The sequence below is a fragment of the Bos indicus genome, chromosome 6, assembly GCF_029378745.1.
Source record: "Bos indicus isolate NIAB-ARS_2022 breed Sahiwal x Tharparkar chromosome 6, NIAB-ARS_B.indTharparkar_mat_pri_1.0, whole genome shotgun sequence".
Classification (NCBI taxonomy): Eukaryota; Metazoa; Chordata; class Mammalia; order Artiodactyla; family Bovidae; genus Bos; species Bos indicus.
Genome location: NC_091765.1, coordinates 86,556,314 through 86,565,812, shown reverse-complemented (window position 1 = coordinate 86,565,812; position 9,499 = coordinate 86,556,314). Strand labels below are relative to the sequence as shown.

At 42.3% G+C, this 9,499-nt stretch overlaps 1 pseudogene; it reads left to right on the top strand.

The window, feature by feature from the left end:
* The first annotated feature begins 768 nt into the window (after positions 1 to 768).
* LOC139183497 (mitotic checkpoint serine/threonine-protein kinase BUB1 pseudogene) overlaps positions 769 to 9,499 on the top strand; it is a 31,194-nt pseudogene continuing 22,463 nt past the window's right edge.

Below are 9,499 nucleotides of genomic sequence, written 5' to 3'. Positions count from 1 at the left end.
GTTGCCAATTTGTTGTCTTTGATGTAAAATGAGAATGCTGCTGCTGCTGCTGCTGCTAAGTTGCTTCAGTTGTGTCCGACTCTGTGCGATCCCAAAGACAGCAGCCCACCAGGCTCCCCCGTCCCTGGGATTCTCCAGGCAAGAACACTGGAGTGGGTTGCCATTTCCTTCTCCAATGCATGAAAGTGAAAAGTGAAAGTGAAGTCGCTCAGTCGTGTCTGACTCCTAGCGACCCCATGGACTGCAGCCTACCAGGCTCCTCCATCCATGGGATTTTCCAGGCAAGAGTACTAGAGTGGGGTGCCATTGCCATCTCCGAAAATGAGAATAGACAACACCAAATATACAGTCGTGCCCAAGGCCAACATCTTGAAGTTTGGATGGAGGTGGAGAAGTCTGTACAAGAGATTGCAAAGGAGCAGCACCACAGGAGTAAAACTTGGAGGGGACAGTTTTAGGGCAAAGTAAGAGAATTTTTGAAGAATGACAAAGTGATCAAAGTGTGGGGAGTTGATAAGAGATCAAGTGTAATAGCTACTGAAATAAGTCCATTTAAATTAGCAGCAAGTAAATCATTGGTGAGGGCTTCTTTGGTGGCTCAGTGGTAAAGAATCTACCTGCCAGTGCAGGAGATGTAGGTTTAGTCCCTGGGTGCAGAAGATCCCCTAGAGAAGGCAATTGCAACCCACTCCAGTATTCTTGCCTGGGAAATCCCATGAACAGAGGAGCCTGCTGGGCTACAGTCCAGGGGTTCACAAAGAGTTGGACATGACTGAGCGACTGAACAACAGCAATGAAATCATTGGTGAACTGAGAAATTGGAATCCTGGGATGAAAGCTGAATCAGAGGACATTGAGAGGTGAGTGAAAGGTAAAGATGTGAACACCGGATGATAGGATATCTGTAGATAACTTGGCCTTTTGAAGACTTTAGCTGTGACTTGGTGAAGAAATAAAGGAGTAAAGGTGCTGGGAAGGCAGGGTGTTTTGTATCTAGAGCACAAATAGAGGATTTGATCTTTGGCTGGGCCACTGTAACAGGAATAAAGACAAGTAAGATGGAAACCGGAGAAGGCAATGGCACCTCACTCCAGTACTCTTGCCTGGAAAATCCCATGAATGGAGAAGTCTGGTGGGTTGCAGTCCATGGGATTGCTAAGAGTCGGACACGACTGAGCAACTTCCCTTTCACTTTTCACTTTCATGCATTGGAGAAGGAAATGGCAACCCACTCCAGTGTTCTTGCCTGGAGAATCCCAGGGACGGCAGAGCCTGGTGGGCTGCTGTCTCTGGGGTCGCACAGAGTCGGACACGACTGAGGCGACTTAGCAGCAGCAGCAGCAGCAGCAGCAAGATGGAAACAATTGCAGGCAGATTTGTAGATGTAGTGGCAATACATTGAGGGAATTGTTAAATATTAGGTAAGTTCATTTACTAAGAGCTGAGGGAGAAGAGCGATAGACTGAGATTTTAGGCTGAAGAATATATAACATAATCCTTTTAAAACTGAACTGGGCCCTGTGGAGTTCCCCCAGGGTCAGAAGCCTTTCTGTGTCTCCCATTTTTTGTTTATAGAAAAAGGCTTTAATCTCCTAGACCTTCCCTGACTTCCAAAAAGCAGATTCAAAGTTACTACCTGGGAAAGTGAGAGAATTCAAAAACAAGGGAAAAGCAAGCCCAATGTAATCTCTTCCATGACTGTTAGCTTAAACCAATGCCTTGATTTATGACCCGACACTGTTGAGATAATGTCCTGTGGCTTCAACCGGCTGGCCCCAAACCGACTTAAAATTGATGACACAGGGAGGGCCAATTAAGAACTGAAACTCCCGAACCATCACCAAGGCTCTAAGTCAATTATAAAATGCCACAACCATCGCCTTTTTCTCTCTCCTGGAAAGAAGTTAAGGGATCACAGACCACGATTTAATAGTTTGCTTTACAGAAACACATAGTTCAATCACAATCGCCACAGTGACACATCAAGCAAAAAAAGCAGTTCCAGGAAGTCTGCATCTGCGTCTTATCAGGAAGCTAAAATCATGAAGAATCCTGCCCACTCCCCTTTATCATTTTTGCCTTTATAAACCTTGCAACCTGGCCAGGAAACAGGGTGCTTTTGAGACAGTCGACATCTCCCATCTTCTGGGTTGGTGCCTCCTTGACTACTAAACCTTTCTTTGCTCCAGACTTTGAAGTTTTTGCTTGTTTGGATTCACTGTCCATCCAGCACATGGACTTCAGTTTGACAATACTTTGAAGTGTGAGTGAACATGCTGACTAGAGACTGGTGGTGTGGGGTAATCATGTCTAGTAATTCCAGTTGTTCTGCTGTGAGATCATTTCCAATAATCCTCAACGACTTGGTTAAGTGGTGTGGGTTCAGATAGCTGTGTTTTCAGTGAGAAGTCTTTATTATTATGGACACTTAGCCATGGTGCTGAGGATAGTCAAAACTTCAGGGCAAGGATGGAGCTAACCAAGGATCCTCACTTGGGATTATCCCTCTTCAAATCTCTTCCTCCTCCCTGCTCTTTTCAGCCATTCACTTTTCCTTCTTTAACTGAAACAACATGGAGAAAATAAAAGCCATTATAGGGAAACTCTCTTATCTTCTCAACCTGCCTGCATCTGGGTTTATCTTTCTTACTATAGTGGAAGAAGTATCCTTACTCCTACTGATGGACAACTCCTCTGCTCAGATGGCAAAGAATCCACCTGCAATGCAGGAGACTTGGGTTTGATCCCTGGGTCAGGAAGAACCCCTGGAGAAGGAAATGGCAACTTTTCCATAAGGAAATTGCCTGGAGAATCCTATGGATAGAGGAGCCTGATGAACTACAGCCCATGGGGTTGCAAAGAGTCAGACAACTCAGAGACTTTCACTTACTTTCTACTTTTGTTCTGGATCCCATTCTTTTCTACTTTCTTAAGAACTTCACCTTTTCAGTTCCCTTCCCATCTCATTTTCCTTGGGTCATTTCTATCAGCAGTCTCCACATTAAGAAATACAAAACCAAACTCTCTTGACTCTACAGTCTGCCTTATTTTTGACTCCAATTCCCAAAATAGGAATTGTTTGCATTTTCTCTCTCTATTTTTTCACCTCCCTCATTTCACAGCAGCTTCCATTCCCACGACTCCATTAAAAACACTCTGGTGGCTCAGTGGTAAAGAATCCACTTGCCAATGCAAGAGACTTGAGTTCGATCCTTGGGTCAGGAAAATCCCCTGGAGGAAGAAATGGCAGCTCATTTCAGTATTCTTGCTGGGGAAATCCCATGGATAGAGGGCTACAGTCCTTGGGGTTGCAAAAGAGCCAAATATGACTTAACAACTGAACAGCAATGATCTCCAAGATGCCAGAGCTAAGGGATACTATTTGGTTTCCATTCTATTCAGCCTTTTGGTGGCATTTATACCATAAACCATGGCCTCCTTCTTGAAATACTTTTCTTTCCCCTCCTAGCTTCCATGGTACCACTCTCCTGGTTTTGCTCTTACCTCCCTGATTGTTCCTTCTAGTTTTCTGAACTGTCTTTAGAAAAGTGAAAGTGCCTCAGGTGTAAACCTGAGCTTTCTTCCCTTGCCTTCTCATTCATTCTCTTCCCTTCCCTTTTCAGCTCCTTTCCCACCTATCTCCCTATATGATCTCATTCAATTCCATGTCTTTAAGTAAAATTTCAAATGCTTATAACTCTCATATTTGTATTTTTGTCCAGGGTTTTCCTATAGAGTTCAACCTCTATATCAATTAAACTACTTGGGGTCTCAGTCTGAATAATAGTCATCTTGAGCACAGTGTACTTCAAACTGAATACTTGATTAAACTCCTCTCAATCTCATTTTTCCTCAGGTCTTCATTATCTTGGTAATTGGCACCTTTGCCCTCCCAGTTATACAGATCAAACATTGAGATTTTATACTTTATTTAACCCTTTTTGGTGCATCCTGTCTATACTTACTAAAATATATCTCAAACTTCTCTTTCTCCAATTTTGTTATTTTCCTCCAATTTTGTGGGTCTTTTAGCCTTGGTACCATTGACATTATGGACCAGATGTCTATTTTTTTCAGTGACACAATCTTCTGTATTGTAGCATGTCTAGCAGCATCCTTGGTCTCTGCCCACTAGATGTCAGTATTGTCTCTCCAGTTTTGACAAAAAAAAAAAAATGTCTCCAGATGTGCTCCATGTCTCCTGATGGATGCAACTTTGTACCCAGTGAAGAACCACTGTTCATGGGGTTCTCAAGGCAAGAATACTGAAGTGGTTTGCCATTCCCTTCTCCAGTGGACTACGTTCTGTCAAATCTCTCCACCATGACCCGCCCGTCTTGGGTTGCCCCACGGGCATGGCTTAGTTTCAGAGTTAGACAAGGCTGTGGTCCTAGTGTGATTAGACTGACTAGTTTTCTGTGAGTATGGTTTCAGTGTGTTTGCCCTCTGATGCCCTCTTGCAACACCTACCGTCTTACTTGGGTTTCTCTTACCTTGGACGTGGGGTATCTCTTCACAGCTGTTCCAGCAAAGCACAGCCATTGCTCCTTACCTTGGACGAGGGGTATCTCCTTACTGCCGCCCTTCCTGACCTTCAACGTGGGATAGCTCCTCTAGGCCCGCCTGTGCCCACTTCAGTATTCTTGCCTTGAGAACCCCATGAACAGTATGAAAAGGCAAAATGATAGGATACTGAAAGAGAAACTCCCCAGGTCAGTAGCTGCCCAATATGCTACTGGAGATCAGTGGAGAAATAACTCCAGAAAGAATGAAGGGATGGAGCCAAAGCAAAAACAATACCCAGCTGTGGATGTGACTGGTAATAGAAGCAAGGTCCGATGCTGTAAAGAGCAATATTGCATAGGAACCTGGAATGTCAGGTCCATGAATCAAGGCAAATTGGAAGTAGTCAAACAAGAGATGGCAAGAGTGAATGTTGAACCTCAGAGACCTCTGGGACAATGTTAAATGCCCCAACATTCGAATCATAGGAGTCCCAGAAGAAGAAGACAGAAAGGGTATGAGAAAATACTTGAGGAGATAATAGTTTAAAACTTACCTAAAATGGAAAGGAATTCTTGGAGAAGTCCAAGAAAGCCAGAGAGTCCCAAACAGGATAAACCCAAGGCAAAATAGCCCAAGACATGTGTTAATCAAACTAATGAAGATCAAACCCAAAGAACAAATATTAAAAGCAGCAAGGGAAAAGCAACAAATAACACACAAGGGGATTCCCATAAGGATAACAGCTGATCTTCCAATAGAAACTCTTCAGGCCAGAAGGGAATGGCAGGACCAGTTAAAGTAATGAAAGAGAAAAATCTACAACCCAGATTATTACACTCAGTCTCATTCAAATATGAAGGAGAAATGAAACGTTTTACAGACAAGCAAAAGCTGAGAGAATTCAGTGCCACCAAACCAGCTCTTCAGCAAATGCTAAGATATCTTCTCTAGACAGGAAACACAGTAAAGGTTTATAAACTTGAACCCAAAACAACAGAGTAAGTGGCAACAGGATCACACTAATCGATAATTACCTTAAAAGTAAATGGGTTGAATGTCCAAACCAAAAGACAAAGACTGGCTGAATGGATACAAAAACAAAACCCCTATATATGCTGTCTACAAGAGACCCACCTCAAACCAAGGGACACATACAAAGTGAAGGGCTGGAAAAGTGAAGGGCTGGAAAAAAGATATTTCATGCAAATGAAGACCAAAAGAAAGCAGGAGTAGCAATACTCATATAAAAAAAAATAGACTTTTAAATAAAGGCTGTGAAAAAAGATGAAGAAGGACACTATATAATGATCAAAGGATCAATCCAAGAAGAAGATTAAAAAAAAAAAAAAAGAGTGAATGTTGACATTCTAGGAATCAGTGAACTGAAATGGACTGGAATGGGTGAATTTAACTCAGATAACCATTATATCTACTACTGTGGGCAGGAATCCCTCAGAAGAAATGGAGTGGCCATCATGGTCAACAAAAGAGTTCGAAATGCAGTACTTGGATGCAATCTCAAAGTGACAGAATAATCTCTGTTCGTTTCCAAGGCAAACCATTCAATATCACAGTAATCCAAGTCTATGCCCCAACCAGTAACGCTGAAGAAGCTGAAGTTGAATGGTTCTATGAAGACCTACAAGACCTTTTAGAACTAACACCCAAAAAAGATGTCCTTTTCATTATAGGGGACTGGAATGCAAAAGTAGGAAGTCAAGAAACACCTGGAGTAACAGGCAAATTTGGCCTTGGAATATGGAATGAAGCAGGCAAAGACTAATAGAGTTTTGCCAAGAAAATGCACTGGTCATAACAAACACCCTCTTCCAACAACACAAGAGAAGACTCTATACATGGACATCACCAGATGGTCAACACTGAAATCAGATTGATTATATTCTTTGCAGCCAAAGATGGAGAAGCTGTATACAGTCAGCAAAAACAAGACCAGGAGCTGACTGTGGCTCAGACCATGAACTCCTTATTGCCAAATTCAGACTGAAATTGAAGAAAGTAGGGAAAACCACTAGACCATTCAGGTATGACCTAAATCAAATCCATTATGATTATACAGTGGAAGTGAGAAATAGATTTAAGGGCCTAGATCTGATAGATAGAGTGCCTGATGAACTATGGAATGAGGTTCGTGACATTGTACAGGAGACAGGGATCAAGACCATTCCCATAGAAAAGAAATGCAAAAAAGCAAAATGGCTGTCTGGGGAGGCCTTACAAATAGCTGTGAAAAGGAGAGAAGCGAAAAGCAAAGGAGAAAAGGAAAGATATAAGCATCTGAATGCAGAGTTCCAAAGAATAGCAAGAAGAGATAAGAAAGCCTTCCTCAGCGATCAATGCAAAGAAATAGAGGAAAACAACAGAATGGGAAAGACTAGAGATCTCTTCAAGAAAATCAGAGATACCAAAGGAACATTTCATGCAAAGATGAGCTCGATAAAGGACAGAAATGGTATGGACCTAACAGAAGCAGAAGATATTAAGAAGAGATGGCAAGAATACACAGAAGAACTGTACAAAAAAGATCTTTACGACCCAGATAATCACCATGGTGTGATCACTGACCCAGAGCCAGACATCCTGGAATGTGAAGTCAAGTGGGCCTTAGAAAGCATCACTATGAACAAAGCTAGTGGAGGTGATGGAATTCCAGTCGAACTATTCCAAATCCTGAAAGATGATGCTGTGAAAGTGCTGCACTCAATATGCCAGCAAATTTGGAAAAGTCAGCAGTGGCCACAGGACTGGAAAAGGTCAGTTTTCATTCCAATCCCAAAGAAAGGCAATGCCAAAGAATGCTCAAACTACCGCACAATTGCACTCATCTCACATACTAGTAAAGTAATGCTCAAAAGTCTCCAAGCCAGGCTTCAGCAATATGTGAACCGTGAACTTCCTGATGTTCAAGCTGGTTTTAGAAAAGGCAGAGGAACCAGAGATCAAATTGCCAACATCCACTGGATCATGGAAAAAGCAAGAGAGTTCCAGAAAAGCATTTATTTCTGCTTTATTGACTATGCCAAAGCCTTTGACTATGTGGATCACAATAAACTGTGGAAAATTCTGAAAGAGATGGGAATACCAGACCACCTGATCTGCCTCTTGAGAAATTTGTATGCATGTCAGGAAGCAACAGTTAGAACTGGACATGGAACAACAGACTGGTTCCAAATAGGAAAAGGAGTACATCAAGGCTGTATATTGTCACCCTGTTTATTTAACTTATATGCAGAGTACATCATGAGAAACGCTGGACTGGAAGAAACACAGGCTGGAATCAAGATTGCTGGGAGAAATATTAGTAACCTCAGATATGCAGATGACACCACCCTTAGGGCAGAAAGTGAAGAGGAACTCAGAAGCCTCTTGATGAAAGTGAAAGTGGAGAGTGAAAAAGTTGGCTTAAAGCTCAACATTCAGAAAACGAAGATCATGGCATCCAGTCCCATCACTTCATGGGAAATAGATGGGGAAACAGTGGAAACAGTGTCAGACTTTATTTTTCTGGGCTCCAAAATCACTACAGATGGTGACTGCAGCCATGAAATTAAAAGACGCTTACTCCTTGGAAGGAAAGTTATGACCAATCTAGACAGCATATTAAAAAGCAGAGCCATTACTTTGTCAACAAAGGTTCATGTAGTCAAGGCTATGGTTTTTCCTGTGGTCATGTATGGATGGAAGAGTTGGACTGTGAAGAAAGCTGAGCGCCGAAGAATTGATGCTTTTGAACTGTGGTGTTGGAGAAGACTTTTGAGAGTCCCTTGGACTGCAAGGAGATCCAACCAGTCCATTCTGAAGGAGATCAGCCCTGGCATTTCTTTGGAAGGAATGATGCTAAAGCTGAAACTCCCGTACTTTGGCCACCTCATGCGAAGAGTTGACTCATTGGAAAAGACTCTGATGCTGGGAGGAATTGGGGGCAGGAGGAGAAGGGGACGACAGAGGATGAGATGGCTGGATGACATCACTGACTCGATGAACGTGAGTCTCTATGAACTCCGGGAGTTGGTGATGGACAGGGAGGCCTGGCGTGTTGCGATTCATGGGGTTGCAAAGAGTCGGACACGACTGAGCGACTGATCTGATCTGATCTGATCTGAAGAACCACTGACCTAGTCTAAGACAGGATGATCTCTAGCATGAATTGCTGCAGTAAACTCCAAACTAATCTCTTGCCTCTTACCCTCTGCTTCCTGGTCCTGGGTACCATGACATGGATGGCTGTGATGGCTTTTTCATTAATCCCCTGCTTCCATGCTGATTCTCCTTCAGCTCATTTTCTAGATCATCTTCTATGTAATTCAGATAATGTCCTGGTCTATTTAGCATCCTTACTGACTTTTCATTGAATCTTGAGTAAAATACAAACTTATTACCATGGTCTACAAAATCTTTTTAAAAACTTGTTACATTTTAAATTTGAAAAAACCGTAAAATAATTGGTTTCTGTTCATCTCATCTGGTACCAGTTCCTGCACTTTGGATTTCTTCCTATTCTCCTCAAACATGTCAGAGGCTTTGTTTTTGCTTTTCCATCCATCTGAAATCCTTGGTCCCTAGATGTTTGCCTCAGTGGTTTCTTTTCCATCTTTAAGACTTGACTTAAATGTTTTATTTTCAGAGAGAACTTTTCTGGAATGCTCTAGTGCCAAGGAAGTGCTTTCCATCACTTTTCACCACATCACACTGCATGCTTTCTTCTCAGTTCCAACTGCCACTTCCAGTGACCTTGCTTATGTACTATTTACTTGCACGTTGTGTGTTCTCCTGTCTAGAAAGTGAGTTTCATGGAAGTGAGGACATTGTCTTTTCTATAGAGACCTTGCAGCCGGGTACATAATAAACACTTGATAAATATTTATTAGACAAATGAATGATGCAATTTGTAATAGTGGAGAGAGCAGTGGCATGTTAAAATCAGACTTGTTTGCATCTGAATACTGTCTTTGTTTCTTGAGGTAGGACTGTATTG